Source organism: Ranitomeya imitator, chromosome 1 (assembly GCF_032444005.1).
Source record: "Ranitomeya imitator isolate aRanImi1 chromosome 1, aRanImi1.pri, whole genome shotgun sequence".
NCBI lineage: Eukaryota > Metazoa > Chordata > Amphibia > Anura > Dendrobatidae > Ranitomeya > Ranitomeya imitator.
In genome coordinates, this window is record NC_091282.1 from 754,637 (window position 1) to 770,507 (window position 15,871).

Here is a 15,871-nt window from a genome sequence, read left to right on the forward strand (position 1 = left end):
ACCGCCTCACCAACACCGGAGCTACCGCCTCACCAACACCGGAGCTACCGCCTCACCAACCCCGGAGCTACCGCCTCACCGACAACGGAGCTACCGCCTCACCAACACCGGAGCTCCTACAACCCCCAATCTCCCAGCAGTCACCTCCCCGCTCATCACCCAGAATCCTCCAGTCCTGTATAATGTCCCAGCAGTCACCTCTCCGCTCATCACCCAGAATCCTCCAGTCCTGTATAATCTCCCAGCAGTCACCTCTCCTCTCATCACCCAGAATCCTCCAGTCCTGTATAATCTCCCAGCAGTCACCTCTCCGCTCATCACCCAGAATCCTCCAGTGCTGTATAATGTCCCAGCAGTCACCTCTCCGCTCATCACCCAGAATCCTCCAGTGCTGTATAATGTCCCAGCAGTCACCTCTCCGCTCATCACCCAGAATCCTCCACTGCTGTATAATGTCCCAGCAGTCACCTCTCCGCTCATCACCCAGAATCCTCCAGTGCTATATAATGTCCCAGCAGTCACCTCTCCGCTCATCACCCAGAATCCTCCACTGCTGTATAATGTCCCAGCAGTCACCTCTCCGCTCATCACCCAGAATCCTCCAGTGCTGTATAATGTCCCAGCAGTCTCCTGTCCGCTCATCACCCAGAATCCTCCAGTCCTGTATAATGTCCCAGCAGTCACCTCTCCGCTCATCACCCAGAATCCTCCAGTGCTATATAATGTCCCAGCAGTCACCTCTCCGCTCATCACCCAGAATCCTCCAGTCCTGTATAATGTCCCAGCAGTCTCCTGTCCGCTCATCACCCAGAATCCTCCAGTGCTATATAATGTCCCAGCAGTCACCTCTCCGCTCATCACCCAGAATCCTCCAGTGCTGTATAATGTCCCAGCAGTCACCTCTCCCCTCATCACCCAGAATCCTCCAGTGCTGTATAATGTCCCAGCAGTCACCTCCCCGCTCATCACCCAGAATCCTCCAGTCCTGTATAATGTCCCAGCAGTCACCTCTCCCCTCATCACCCAGAATCCTCCAGTCCTGTATAATGTCCCAGCAGTCACCTCTCCCCTCATCACCCAGAATCCTCCAGTGCTGTATAATGTCCCAGCAGTCACCTCCCCGCTCATCACCCAGAATCCTCCAGTCCTGTATAATGTCCCAGCAGTCACCTCTCCGCTCATCACCCAGAATCCTCCACTCCTGTATAATCTCCCAGCAGTCACCTCTCCGCTCATCACCCAGAATCCTCCAGTGCTGTATAATGTCCCAGCAGTCACCTCTCCGCTCATCACCCAGAATCCTCCACTCCTGTATAATGTCCCAGCAGTCACCTCTCCGCTCATCACCCAGAATCCTCCGGTCCTGTATAATCTCCCAGCAGTCACCTCTCCGCTCATCACCCAGAATCCTCCAGTCCGGTATAATGTCCCAGCAGTCACCTCTCCGCACATCACCCAGAATCCTCCAGTCCTGTATAATGTCCCAGCAGTCACCTCTCCGCTCATCACCCAGAATCCTCCAGTCCTGTATAATGTCCCAGCAGTCACCTCTCCGCACATCACCCAGAATCCTCCAGTCCTGTATAATGTCCCAGCAGTCACCTCTCCGCTCATCACCCAGAATCCTCCAGTGCTGTATAATCTCCCAGCAGTCACCTCTCCGCTCATCACCCAGAATCCTCCACTCCTGTATAATGTCCCAGCAGTCACCTCTCCGCTCATCACCCAGAATCCTCCAGTGCTGTATAATGTCCCAGCAGTCACCTCTCCGCTCATCACCCAGAATCCTCCAGTGCTGTATAATGTCCCAGCAGTCACCTCTCCGCTCATCACCCAGAATCCTCCAGTCCTGTATAATCTCCCAGCAGTCTCCTCTCCGCTCATCACCCAGAATCCTCCAGTGCTGTATAATCTCCCAGCAGTCACCTCTCCGCTCATCACCCAGAATCCTCCAGTCCTGTATAATCTCCCAGCAGTCACCTCTCCGCTCATCACCCAGAATCCTCCAGTCCTGTATAATGTCCCAGCAGTCACCTCTCCTCTCATCACCCAGAATCCTCCAGTCCTGTATAATCTCCCAGCAGTCACCTCTCCGCTCATCACCCAGAATCCTCCAGTCCTGTATAATCTCCCAGCAGTCACCTCTCCGCTCATCACCCAGAATCCTCCAGTGCTGTATAATGTCCCAGCAGTCTCCTCTCCTCTCATCACCCAGAATCCTCCAGTCCTGTATAATCTCCCAGCAGTCACCTCTCCGCTCATCACCCAGAATCCTCCAGTCCTGTATAATGTCCCAGCAGTCACCTCTCCTCTCATCACCCAGAATCCTCCAGTCCTGTATAATCTCCCAGCAGTCACCTCTCCGCTCATCACCCAGAATCCTCCAGTCCTGTATAATCTCCCAGCAGTCACCTCTCCGCTCATCACCCAGAATCCTCCAGTGCTGTATAATGTCCCAGCAGTCTCCTCTCCTCTCATCACCCAGAATCCTCCAGTCCTGTATAATCTCCCAGCAGTCACCTCTCCGCTCATCACCCAGAATCCTCCAGTCCTGTATAATGTCCCAGCAGTCACCTCTCCGCTCATCACCCAGAATCCTCCAGTCCTGTATAATGTCCCAGCAGTCACCTCTCCGCTCATCACCCAGAATCCTCCAGTCCTGTATAATGTCCCAGCAGTCACCTCTCCGCTCATCACCCAGAATCCTCCAGTGCTGTATAATGTCCCAGCAGTCACCTCTCCGCTCATCACCCAGAATCCTCCAGTGCTGTATAATGTCCCAGCAGTCACCTCTCCGCTCATCACCCAGAATCCTCCACTCCTGTATAATGTCCCAGCAGTCACCTCTCCGCTCATCACCCAGAATCCTCCACTCCTGTATAATGTCCCAGCAGTCACCTCTCCGCTCATCACCCAGAATCCTCCAGTGCTGTATAATGTCCCAGCAGTCACCTCTCCGCTCATCACCCAGAATCCTCCACTCCTGTATAATGTCCCAGCAGTCACCTCTCCGCTCATCACCCAGAATCCTCCAGTCCTGTATAATGTCCCAGCAGTCACCTCTCCTCTCATCACCCAGAATCCTCCAGTCCTGTATAATCTCCCAGCAGTCACCTCTCCGCTCATCACCCAGAATCCTCCAGTGCTGTATAATGTCCCAGCAGTCACCTCTCCTCTCATCACCCAGAATCCTCCAGTGCTGTATAATGTCCCAGCAGTCACCTCTCCACTCATCACCCAGAATCCTCCAGTGCTGTATAATGTCCCAGCAGTCACCTCTCCGCTCATCACCCAGAATCCTCCAGTGCTGTATAATGTCCCAGCAGTCACCTCTCCGCTCATCACCCAGAATCCTCCAGTCCTGTATAATCTCCCAGCAGTCACCTCTCCGCTCATCACCCAGAATCCTCCAGTCCTGTATAATGTCCCAGCAGTCACCTCTCCGCTCATCACCCAGAATCCTCCAGTGCTATATAATGTCCCAGCAGTCTCCTCTCCTCTCATCACCCAGAATCCTCCAGTGCTGTATAATGTCCCAGCAGTCACCTCCCCGCTCATCACCCAGAATCCTCCAGTCCTGTATAATGTCCCAGCAGTCACCTCTCCGCTCATCACCCAGAATCCTCCAGTGCTGTATAATGTCCCAGCAGTCACCTCTCCGCTCATCACCCAGAATCCTCCAGTCCTGTATAATCTCCCAGCAGTCACCTCTCCGCTCATCACCCAGAATCCTCCAGTCCTGTATAATCTCCCAGCAGTCACCTCTCCGCTCATCACCCAGAATCCTCCACTCCTGTATAATCTCCCAGCAGTCACCTCTCCGCTCATCACCCAGAATCCTCCAGTGCTGTATAATGTCCCAGCAGTCACCTCTCCGCTCATCACCCAGAATCCTCCAGTGCAGTATAATCTCCCAGCAGTCACCTCTCCGCTCATCACCCAGAATCCTCCAGTCCTGTATAATGTCCCAGCAGTCACCTCTCCGCTCATCACCCAGAATCCTCCAGTCCTGTATAATGTCCCAGCAGTCACCTCTCCGCTCATCACCCAGAATCCTCCAGTGCTGTATAATCTCCCAGCAGTCACATCTCCGCTCATCACCCAGAATCCTCCAGTCCTGTATAATCTCCCAGCAGTCACCTCTCCGCTCATCACCCAGAATCCTCCAGTCCTGTATAATGTCCCAGCAGTCACCTCTCCGCTCATCACCCAGAATCCTCCAGTCCTGTATAATGTCCCAGCAGTCACCTCTCCGCACATCACCCAGAATCCTCCAGTCCTGTATAATGTCCCAGCAGTCACCTCTCCGCTCATCACCCAGAATCCTCCAGTCCTGTATAATCTCCCAGCAGTCACCTCTCCGCTCATCACCCAGAATCCTCCAGTGCTGTATAATGTCCCAGCAGTCACCTCTCCGCTCATCACCCAGAATCCTCCAGTGCTGTATAATGTCCCAGCAGTCACCTCTCCGCTCATCACCCAGAATCCTCCAGTGCTGTATAATGTCCCAGCAGTCACCTCTCCGCTCATCACCCAGAATCCTCCAGTCCTGTATAATGTCCCAGCAGTCACCTCTCCGCTCATCACCCAGAATCCTCCAGTCCTGTATAATGTCCCAGCAGTCACCTCTCCGCTCATCACCCAGAATCCTCCAGTCCTGTATAATGTCCCAGCAGTCACCTCTCCGCTCATCACCCAGAATCCTCCAGTCCTGTATAATGTCCCAGCAGACACCTCTCCGCTCATCACCCAGAATCCTCCAGTCCTGTATAATGTCCCAGCAGTCACCTCTCCGCTCATCACCCAGAATCCTCCAGTCCTGTATAATGTCCCAGCAGTCACCTCTCCGCTCATCACCCAGAATCCTCCAGTGCTGTATAATGTCCCAGCAGACACCTCTCCGCTCATCACCCAGAATCCTCCAGTCCTGTATAATGTCCCAGCAGTCACCTCTCCGCTCATCACCCAGAATCCTCCAGTCCTGTATAATGTCCCAGCAGTCACCTCTCCGCTCATCACCCAGAATCCTCCAGTCCTGTATAATCTCCCAGCAGTCACCTCTCCGCTCATCACCCAGAATCCTCCAGTGCTGTATAATCTCCCAGCAGTCACCTCTCCTCTCATCACCCAGAATCCTCCAGTCCTGTATAATGTCCCAGCAGTCACCTCTCCGCTCATCACCCAGAATCCTCCAGTGCTGTATAATCTCCCAGCAGTCACCTCTCCGCTCATCACCCAGAATCCCCCAGTCCTGTATAATCTCCCAGCAGTCACCTCTCCGCTCATCACCCAGAATCCTCCAGTGCTGTATAATGTCCCAGCAGTCACCTCTCCGCTCATCACCCAGAATCCTCCAGTGCTGTATAATGTCCCAGCAGTCACCTCTCCGCTCATCACCCAGAATCCTCCAGTCCTGTATAATCTCCCAGCAGTCACCTCTCCGCTCATCACCCAGAATCCTCCAGTCCTGTATAATCTCCCAGCAGTCACCTCTCCGCTCATCACCCAGAATCCTCCAGTCCTGTATAATCTGCCAGCAGTCACCTCTCCGCTCATCACCCAGAATCCTCCAGTGCTGTATAATGTCCCAGCAGTCTCCTCTCCGCTCATCACCCAGAATCCTCCAGTCCTGTATAATCTCCCAGCAGTCACCTCTCCGCTCATCACCCAGAATCCTCCAGTGCTGTATAATGTCCCAGCAGTCACCTCTCCTCTCATCACCCAGAATCCCCAGTGCTGTATAATGTCCCAGCAGTCTCCTCTCCGCTCATCACCCAGAATCCTCCAGTGCTGTATAATCTCCCAGCAGTCTCCTCTCCGCTCATCACCCAGAATCCTCCAGTGCTGTATAATCTCCCAGCAGTCACCTCTCCGCTCATCACCCAGAATCCTCCAGTGCTGTATAATGTCCCAGCAGTCACCTCTCCGCTCATCACCCAGAATCCTCCAGTGCTGTATAATGTCCCAGCAGTCACCTCTCCGCTCATCACCCAGAATCCTCCAGTCCTGTATAATCTCCCAGCAGTCACCTCTCCGCTCATCACCCAGAATCCTCCAGTCCTGTATAATGTCCCAGCAGTCACCTCTCCGCTCATCACCCAGAATCCTCCAGTGCTGTATAATCTCCCAGCAGTCACCTCTCCGCTCATCACCCAGAATCCTCCAGTCCTGTATAATGTCCCAGCAGTCTCCTCTCCGCTCATCACCCAGAATCCTCCAGTGCTGTATAATCTCCCAGCAGTCACCTCTCCGCTCATCACCCAGAATCCTCCAGTGCTGTATAATGTCCCAGCAGTCTCCTCTCCTCTCATCACCCAGAATCCTCCAGTGCTGTATAATGTCCCAGCAGTCACCTCTCCGCTCATCACCCAGAATCCTCCAGTCCTGTATAATGTCCCAGCAGTCACCTCTCCTCTCATCACCCAGAATCCTCCAGTGCTGTATAATCTCCCAGCAGTCACCTCTCCGCTCATCACCCAGAATCCTCCAGTCCTGTATAATGTCCCAGCAGTCACCTCTCCGCTCATCACCCAGAATCCTCCAGTCCTGTATAATGTCCCAGCAGTCTCCTCTCCGCTCATCACCCAGAATCCTCCAGTGCTGTATAATCTCCCAGCAGTCACCTCTCCGCTCATCACCCAGAATCCTCCAGTGCTGTATAATGTCCCAGCAGTCACCTCTCCGCTCATCACCCAGAATCCTCCAGTGCTGTATAATGTCCCAGCAGTCACCTCTCCGCTCATCACCCAGAATCCTCCAGTGCTGTATAATCTCCCAGCAGTCACCTCTCCGCTCATCACCCAGAATCCTCCAGTCCTGTATAATGTCCCAGCAGTCACCTCTCCGCTCATCACCCAGAATCCTCCAGTGCTGTATAATGTCCCAGCAGTCACCTCTCCGCTCATCACCCAGAATCCTCCAGTGCTGTATAATGTCCCAGCAGTCACCTCTCCTCTCATCACCCAGAATCCTCCAGTCCTGTATAATCTCCCAGCAGTCACCTCTCCGCTCATCACCCAGAATCCTCCAGTGCTGTATAATGTCCCAGCAGTCACCTCTCCGCTCATCACCCAGAATCCTCCAGTCCTGTATAATCTCCCAGCAGTCACCTCTCCCCTCATCACCCAGAATCCTCCAGTGCTGTATAATGTCCCAGCAGTCACCTCTCCGCTCATCACCCAGAATCCTCCAGTCCTGTATAATCTCCCAGCAGTCACCTCTCCGCTCATCACCCAGAATCCTCCAGTGCTGTATAATGTCCCAGCAGTCACCTCTCCGCTCATCACCCAGAATCCTCCAGTCCTGTATAATGTCCCAGCAGTCACCTCTCCGCTCATCACCCAGAATCCTCCAGTCCTGTATAATCTCCCAGCAGTCACCTCTCCGCTCATCACCCAGAATCCTCCAGTCCTGTATAATATCCCAGCAGTCACCTCTCCGCTCATCACCCAGAATCCTCCAGTGCTGTATAATCTCCCAGCAGTCACCTCTCCCCTCATCACCCAGAATCCTCCAGTGCTGTATAATCTCCCAGCAGTCACCTCTCCGCTCATCACCCAGAATCCTCCAGTCCTGTATAATGTCCCAGCAGTCACCTCTCCGCTCATCACCCAGAATCCTCCAGTGCTGTATAATGTCCCAGCAGTCACCTCTCCGCTCATCACCCAGAATCCTCCAGTCCTGTATAATCTCCCAGCAGTCACCTCTCCGCTCATCACCCAGAATCCTCCAGTCCTGTATAATCTCCCAGCAGTCACCTCTCCGCTCATCACCCAGAATCCTCCAGTCCTGTATAATCTCCCAGCAGTCACCTCTCCGCTCATCACCCAGAATCCTCCAGTCCTGTATAATCTCCCAGCAGTCACCTCTCCGCTCATCACCCAGAATCCTCCAGTCCTGTATAATCTCCCAGCAGTCACCTCTCCGCTCATCACCCAGAATCCTCCAGTGCTGTATAATCTCCCAGCAGTCACCTCTCCGCTCATCACCCAGAATCCTCCAGTCCTGTATAATCTCCCAGCAGTCACCTCTCCGCTCATCACCCAGAATCCTCCAGTGCTGTATAATCTGCCAGCAGTCACCTCTCCGCTCATCACCCAGAATCCTCCAGTCCTGTATAATCTCCCAGCAGTCACCTCTCCGCTCATCACCCAGAATCCTCCAGTGCTGTATAATCTCCCAGCAGTCACCTCTCCGCTCATCACCCAGAATCCTCCAGTCCTGTATAATGTCCCAGCAGTCTCCTCTCCGCTCATCACCCAGAATCCTCCAGTGCTGTATAATGTCCCAGCAGTCACCTCTCCTCTCATCACCCAGAATCCTCCAGTGCTGTATAATGTCCCAGCAGTCACCTCTCCGCACATCACCCAGAATCCTCCAGTCCTGTATAATGTCCCAGCAGTCACCTCTCCGCTCATCACCCAGAATCCTCCAGTGCTGTATAATGTCCCAGCAGTCACCTCTCCGCTCATCACCCAGAATCCTCCAGTCCTGTATAATCTCCCAGCAGTCACCTCTCCGCTCATCACCCAGAATCCTCCAGTCCTGTATAATCTCCCAGCAGTCACCTCTCCGCTCATCACCCAGAATCCTCCAGTCCTGTATAATCTCCCAGCAGTCACCTCTCCCCTCATCACCCAGAATCCTCCAGTCCTGTATAATGTCCCAGCAGTCACCTCTCCGCTCATCACCCAGAATCCTCCAGTGCTGTATAATGTCCCAGCAGTCACCTCTCCGCTCATCACCCAGAATCCTCCAGTCCTGTATAATATCCCAGCAGTCACCTCTCCGCTCATCACCCAGAATCCTCCAGTGCTGTATAATCTCCCAGCAGTCACCTCTCCCCTCATCACCCAGAATCCTCCAGTGCTGTATAATCTCCCAGCAGTCACCTCTCCGCTCATCACCCAGAATCCTCCAGTGCTGTATAATCTCCCAGCAGTCACCTCTCCGCTCATCACCCAGAATCCTCCAGTCCTGTATAATGTCCCAGCAGTCTCCTCTCCGCTCATCACCCAGAATCCTCCAGTGCTGTATAATGTCCCAGCAGTCACCTCTCCTCTCATCACCCAGAATCCTCCAGTGCTGTATAATGTCCCAGCAGTCACCTCTCCGCACATCACCCAGAATCCTCCAGTCCTGTATAATGTCCCAGCAGTCACCTCTCCGCTCATCACCCAGAATCCTCCAGTGCTGTATAATCTCCCAGCAGTCACCTCTCCGCTCATCACCCAGAATCCTCCAGTGCTGTATAATATCCCAGCAGTCACCTCTCCGCTCATCACCCAGAATCCTCCAGTCCTGTATAATGTCCCAGCAGTCACCTCTCCGCTCATCACCCAGAATCCTCCAGTGCTGTATAATGTCCCAGCAGTCACCTCTCCGCTCATCACCCAGAATCCTCCAGTCCTGTATAATCTCCCAGCAGTCACCTCTCCGCTCATCACCCAGAATCCTCCAGTGCTGTATAATGTCCCAGCAGTCACCTCTCCGCTCATCACCCAGAATCCTCCAGTCCTGTATAATGTCCCAGCAGTCACCTCTCCGCTCATCACCCAGAATCCTCCAGTGCTGTATAATGTCCCAGCAGTCACCTCTCCGCTCATCACCCAGAATCCTCCAGTGCTGTATAATCTCCCAGCAGTCACCTCTCCGCTCATCACCCAGAATCCTCCAGTGCTGTATAATGTCCCAGCAGTCACCTCTCCGCTCATCACCCAGAATCCTCCAGTCCTGTATAATGTCCCAGCAGTCTCCTCTCCGCTCATCACCCAGAATCCTCCAGTCCTGTATAATCTCCCAGCAGTCACCTCTCCGCTCATCACCCAGAATCCTCCAGTGCTATATAATGTCCCAGCAGTCTCCTCTCCGCTCATCACCCAGAATCCTCCAGTGCTGTATAATGTCCCAGCAGTCACCTCTCCGCTCATCACCCAGAATCCTCCAGTCCTGTATAATGTCCCAGCAGTCACCTCTCCGCTCATCACCCAGAATCCTCCAGTCCTGTATAATCTCCCAGCAGTCACCTCTCCGCTCATCACCCAGAATCCTCCAGTCCTGTATAATCTCCCAGCAGTCACCTCTCCGCTCATCACCCAGAATCCTCCAGTGCTGTATAATGTCCCAGCAGTCACCTCTCCGCTCATCACCCAGAATCCTCCAGTGCTGTATAATCTCCCAGCAGTCACCTCTCCGCTCATCACCCAGAATCCTCCAGTGCTGTATAATGTCCCAGCAGTCACCTCTCCGCTCATCACCCAGAATCCTCCGATGCTGTATAATGTCCCAGCAGTCACCTCTCCGCTCATCACCCAGAATCCTCCAGTGCTGTATAATCTCCCAGCAGTCACCTCTCCGCTCATCACCCAGAATCCTCCAGTCCTGTATAATCTCCCAGCAGTCACCTCTCCGCTCATCACCCAGAATCCTCCAGTGCTGTATAATCTCCCAGCAGTCACCTCTCCGCAAATCACCCAGAATCCTCCAGTGCTGTATAATGTCCCAGCAGTCACCTCTCCGCTCATCACCCAGAATCCTCCAGTCCTGTATAATGTCCCAGCAGTCACCTCTCCTCTCATCACCCAGAATCCTCCAGTGCTGTATAATGTCCCAGCAGTCACCTCTCCGCTCATCACCCAGAATCCTCCAGTGCTGTATAATGTCCCAGCAGTCACCTCTCCGCTCATCACCCAGAATCCTCCAGTCCTGTATAATGTCCCAGCAGTCACCTCTCCTCTCATCACCCAGAATCCTCCAGTCCTGTATAATGTCCCAGCAGCCACCTCTCCGCTCATCACCCAGAATCCTCCAGTGCTGTATAATGTCCCAGCAGTCACCTCTCCTCTCATCACCCAGAATCCTCCAGTCCTGTATAATGTCCCAGCAGTCACCTCTCCGCTCATCACCCAGAATCCTCCAGTGCTGTATAATCTCCCAGCAGTCACCTCTCCGCTCATCACCCAGAATCCTCCAGTCCTGTATAATGTCCCAGCAGTCACCTCTCCGCTCATCACCCAGAATCCTCCAGTCCTGTATAATGTCCCAGCAGTCACCTCTCCTCTCATCACCCAGAATCCTCCAGTCCTGTATAATGTCCCAGCAGCCACCTCTCCGCTCATCACCCAGAATCCTCCAGTCCTGTATAATGTCCCAGCAGTCACCTCTCCGCTCATCACCCAGAATCCTCCAGTCCTGTATAATCTCCCAGCAGTCACCTCTCCGCTCATCACCCAGAATCCTCCAGTCCTGTATAATGTCCCAGCAGTCACCTCTCCTCTCATCACCCAGAATCCTCCAGTCCTGTATAATCTCCCAGCAGTCACCTCTCCGCTCATCACCCAGAATCCTCCAGCCCTGTATAATGTCCCAGCAGTCACCTCTCCGCTCATCACCCAGAATCCTCCAGTGCTGTATAATGTCCCAGCAGTCTCCTCTCCGCTCATCACCCAGAATCCTCCAGTGCTGTATAATGTCCCAGCAGTCTCCTCTCCGCTCATCACCCAGAATCCTCCAGTGCTGTATAATCTCCCAGCAGTCACCTCTCCGCTCATCACCCAGAATCCTCCAGTCCTGTATAATCTCCCAGCAGTCACCTCTCCGCTCATCACCCAGAATCCTCCAGTGCTGTATAATCTCCCAGCAGTCACCTCTCCGCTCATCACCCAGAATCCTCCAGTGCTGTATAATCTCCCAGCAGTCACCTCTCCGCTCATCACCCAGAATCCTCCAGTCCTGTATAATGTCCCAGCAGTCACCTCTCCGCCCATCACCCAGAATCCTCCAGTGCTGTATAATCTCCCAGCAGTCACCTCTCCGCTCATCACCCAGAATCCTCCAGTGCTGTATAATCTCCCAGCAGTCACCTCTCCGCACATCACCCAGAATCCTCCAGTGCTGTATAATGTCCCAGCAGTCACCTCTCCGCTCATCACCCAGAATCCTCCAGTCCTGTATAATCTGCCAGCAGTCACCTCTCCGCTCATCACCCAGAATCCTCCAGTCCTGTATAATCTCCCAGCAGTCACCTCTCCGCTCATCACCCAGAATCCTCCAGTGCTGTATAATGTCCCAGCAGTCTCCTCTCCGCTCATCACCCAGAATCCTCCAGTCCTGTATAATCTCCCAGCAGTCTCCTCTCCGCTCATCACCCAGAATCCTCCAGTCCTGTATAATCTCCCAGCAGTCACCTCTCCGCTCATCACCCAGAATCCTCCAGTGCTGTATAATGTCCCAGCAGTCACCTCTCCGCTCATCACCCAGAATCCTCCAGTGCTGTATAATCTCCCAGCAGTCACCTCTCCGCTCATCACCCAGAATCCTCCAGTGCTGTATAATCTCCCAGCAGTCACCTCTCCGCTCATCACCCAGAATCCTCCAGTGCTGTATAATGTCCCAGCAGTCTCCTCTCCGCTCATCACCCAGAATCCTCCAGTCCTGTATAATGTCCCAGCAGTCACCTCTCATCACCCAGAATCCTCCAGTCCTGTATAATGTCCCAGCAGTCACCTCTCCGCTCATCACCCAGAATCCTCCAGTGCTGTATAATGTCCCAGCAGTCACCTCTCCGCTCATCACCCAGAATCCTCCAGTGCTGTATAATGTCCCAGCAGTCACCTCTCCGCTCATCACCCAGAATCCTCCAGTGCTGTATAATGTCCCAGCAGTCACCTCTCCGCTCATCACCCAGAATCCTCCAGTGCTGTATAATGTCCCAGCAGTCTCCTCTCCGCTCATCACCCAGAATCCTCCAGTGCTGTATAATGTCCCAGCAGTCACCTCTCCGCTCATCACCCAGAATCCTCCAGTCCTGTATAATGTCCCAGCAGTCACCTCTCCGCTCATCACCCAGAATCCTCCAGTGCTGTATAATGTCCCAGCAGTCACCTCTCCGCTCATCACCCAGAATCCTCCAGTGCTGTATAATGTCCCAGCAGTCACCTCTCCGCTCATCACCCAGAATCCTCCAGTGCTGTATAATCTCCCAGCAGTCTCCTCTCCGCTCATCACCCAGAATCCTCCAGTGCTGTATAATCTGCCAGCAGTCACCTCTCCGCTCATCACCCAGAATCCTCCAGTGCTGTATAATCTCCCAGCAGTCACCTCTCCGCTCATCACCCAGAATCCTCCAGTGCTGTATAATCTCCCAGCAGTCACCTCTCCGCTCATCACCCAGAATCCTCCAGTCCTGTATAATGTCCCAGCAGTCACCTCTCCGCTCATCACCCAGAATCCTCCAGTCCTGTATAATCTCCCAGCAGTCACCTCTCCGCTCATCACCCAGAATCCTCCAGTCCTGTATAATGTCCCAGCAGTCACCTCTCCGCTCATCACCCAGAATCCTCCAGTGCTGTATAATGTCCCAGCAGTCACCTCTCCGCTCATCACCCAGAATCCTCCAGTCCTGTATAATCTCCCAGCAGTCACCTCTCCGCTCATCACCCAGAATCCTCCAGTCCTGTATAATCTCCCAGCAGTCACCTCTCCGCTCATCACCCAGAATCCTCCAGTGCTGTATAATGTCCCAGCAGTCACCTCTCCGCTCATCACCCAGAATCCTCCAGTGCTGTATAATCTCCCAGCAGTCACCTCTCCGCTCATCACCCAGAATCCTCCAGTCCTGTATAATCTCCCAGCAGTCACCTCTCCGCTCATCACCCAGAATCCTCCAGTGCTGTATAATCTCCCAGCAGTCACCTCTCCGCTCATCACCCAGAATCCTCCAGTCCTGTATAATCTCCCAGCAGTCACCTCTCCGCTCATCACCCAGAATCCTCCAGTGCTGTATAATCTCCCAGCAGTCACCTCTCCGCTCATCACCCAGAATCCTCCAGTCCTGTATAATGTCCCAGCAGTCACCTCTCCGCCCATCACCCAGAATCCTCCAGTGCTGTATAATCTCCCAGCAGTCACCTCTCCGCTCATCACCCAGAATCCTCCAGTGCTGTATAATCTCCCAGCAGTCACCTCTCCGCTCATCACCCAGAATCCTCCAGTCCTGTATAATGTCCCAGCAGTCACCTCTCCGCTCATCACCCAGAATCCTCCAGTGCTGTATAATCTCCCAGCAGTCACCTCTCCGCTCAGCAGCTCAATCATCTTGTTGCTGAGCTCCAGGATCTTCTTGTTCCTCTCATGTAGCAGGGAGTGCGGGGGAGGCTCTGTGATGGGGCTCCGCCCTCCTGACTCCTGGAGATGGATGATGGGAGTCACACCGCCCCCCGGTGTCTTCCTCACTATTGTGTAATCCTGTGTATGGAGAGAGACACTTAGGGAGAAGATTCCTTCCCGACTCCAGATCTGACAATCAGTAGAAATCCCGGGATCAATAACCGTCTCCAGTAATCTGGGGCCATAACCGGGAATATTATTCCCCCCCGGACAGACATCCCGGCCCCTCTACTGCTCTTATAGGGAATCCCCATGACAACTCCTCCGGGCAGAGAGCTCCACACAATCACTGCTCTTACAGGAAAGAATCCTTCTCTCTATTCCGATGTCGGACTTGTCACAGAACACAATAAAGCTGATAGAAATGTAGAGGAGTTACCTCTCCGCTCAGCAGGGAGACGATCTCCAGGGCGAAGTGGAATAATCTTCTGGTGGTCTCATCCCTGTCCATCCTCGGGGTCATTCAGGAGGAGGAGGGATGAGCACTGGATCAGCTGGAGGGATCTCGTCCTGCCGGCGTCTTCATGATGAAGGAGAAGATGGAAATCACAGGGGACGAGAGAACGACAATCACTAAATTCTGCCAAATATCAACATTTATCAGGAGGAATCTGGAGGAAAAGGCTCAAAACTCCACCGCGGTCTCCTCCGCCGATCTGACCGCTCATTATCAGCCTCATAGGCAGAGAACGGTCACCGTGGTAACTACACCGCCAGTAGAGGACGGTCACCTTGGTAACTACACCGCCAGCAGAGGACGGTCATCGTGGTAACTACATCACCAGCTGAGGACTGTCAACGTGGTAACTACACCGCCAGCAGAGGTCGGTCACCATGGTAACTACACCGCCAGAGATTGACGGTCACTACGGTAACTACACTGCCAGCGGAGGCTGTGAGATGAGGAGGTGCTGTACATCCCTGTTGCTATAGTCCCTTCCAAGGAGAGCTACCGTATTTTTCTGACTATAAGATGCACTTTTTTCCTCCCAAAATGTGGAGAAAAATGTGGAGTTCGTCTTACAGTCCGGATCTACCGGCTCTGGCTGTGGTGGGGAGGTAGGGAGCGGTTTCGGCAGAGCAGAGGGTCACAGAGGCAGGAGCCAGCAGATGCGGCTAACTCCTGTGCCCGTTGCTAGAGAGAAATGAATATTCACTGCATTCCATGCCCATGGGCGTGGAGGGCAATGAATATTCATTTCTTTTTGGCATCCTGGTATGATTGGTCTAATCCCGGTCCTGGTATTATTGGTCCCATCCTTATTCTGGTATGATTAGTCCCATCCCGGTCCTGGCATGCATGGCCCCATCAGAAAAGATTTTAAAAAAACATTACACTTACCTTCCAGGCGCTCCCTCGCAGCGTCCTGCTCTGGTGCCAGAAGCTGCTTAATGCTTGTAATGGCAGGGACGTGACCGCCGGCGGCAGCAGGAAGGCTCCGGCTGACACTGCGCGCTACTGAAGAGCAATGAATACTCGCTGCTCTCTGCGATGTACAGTCCCGGTGAGTATTCCGGCAGCCGTGCTCTGCTTGTGACATCCCTGACTTGTGCTTCTTACAAGCATTAATAAGCTGCTGGCAACGGAGGAGGAAGCTGCGAGGAAGCGGAGGAAGGAAGTGTAATGTGTTTTTTTTTTTTTCTGATGGGGCCAATCATACCAGGATAGGGATGAGGGGGCCATGCATACCAGGAAGAGGGGCCA

The 15,871-nt window shown here is 53.5% G+C and overlaps 1 pseudogene; it reads right to left on the minus strand.

Moving 5' to 3' along the window:
* LOC138657556 (zinc finger protein 271-like) overlaps positions 1-15,871 on the minus strand; it is a 111,721-nt pseudogene that overhangs the window by 64,533 nt on the left and 31,317 nt on the right.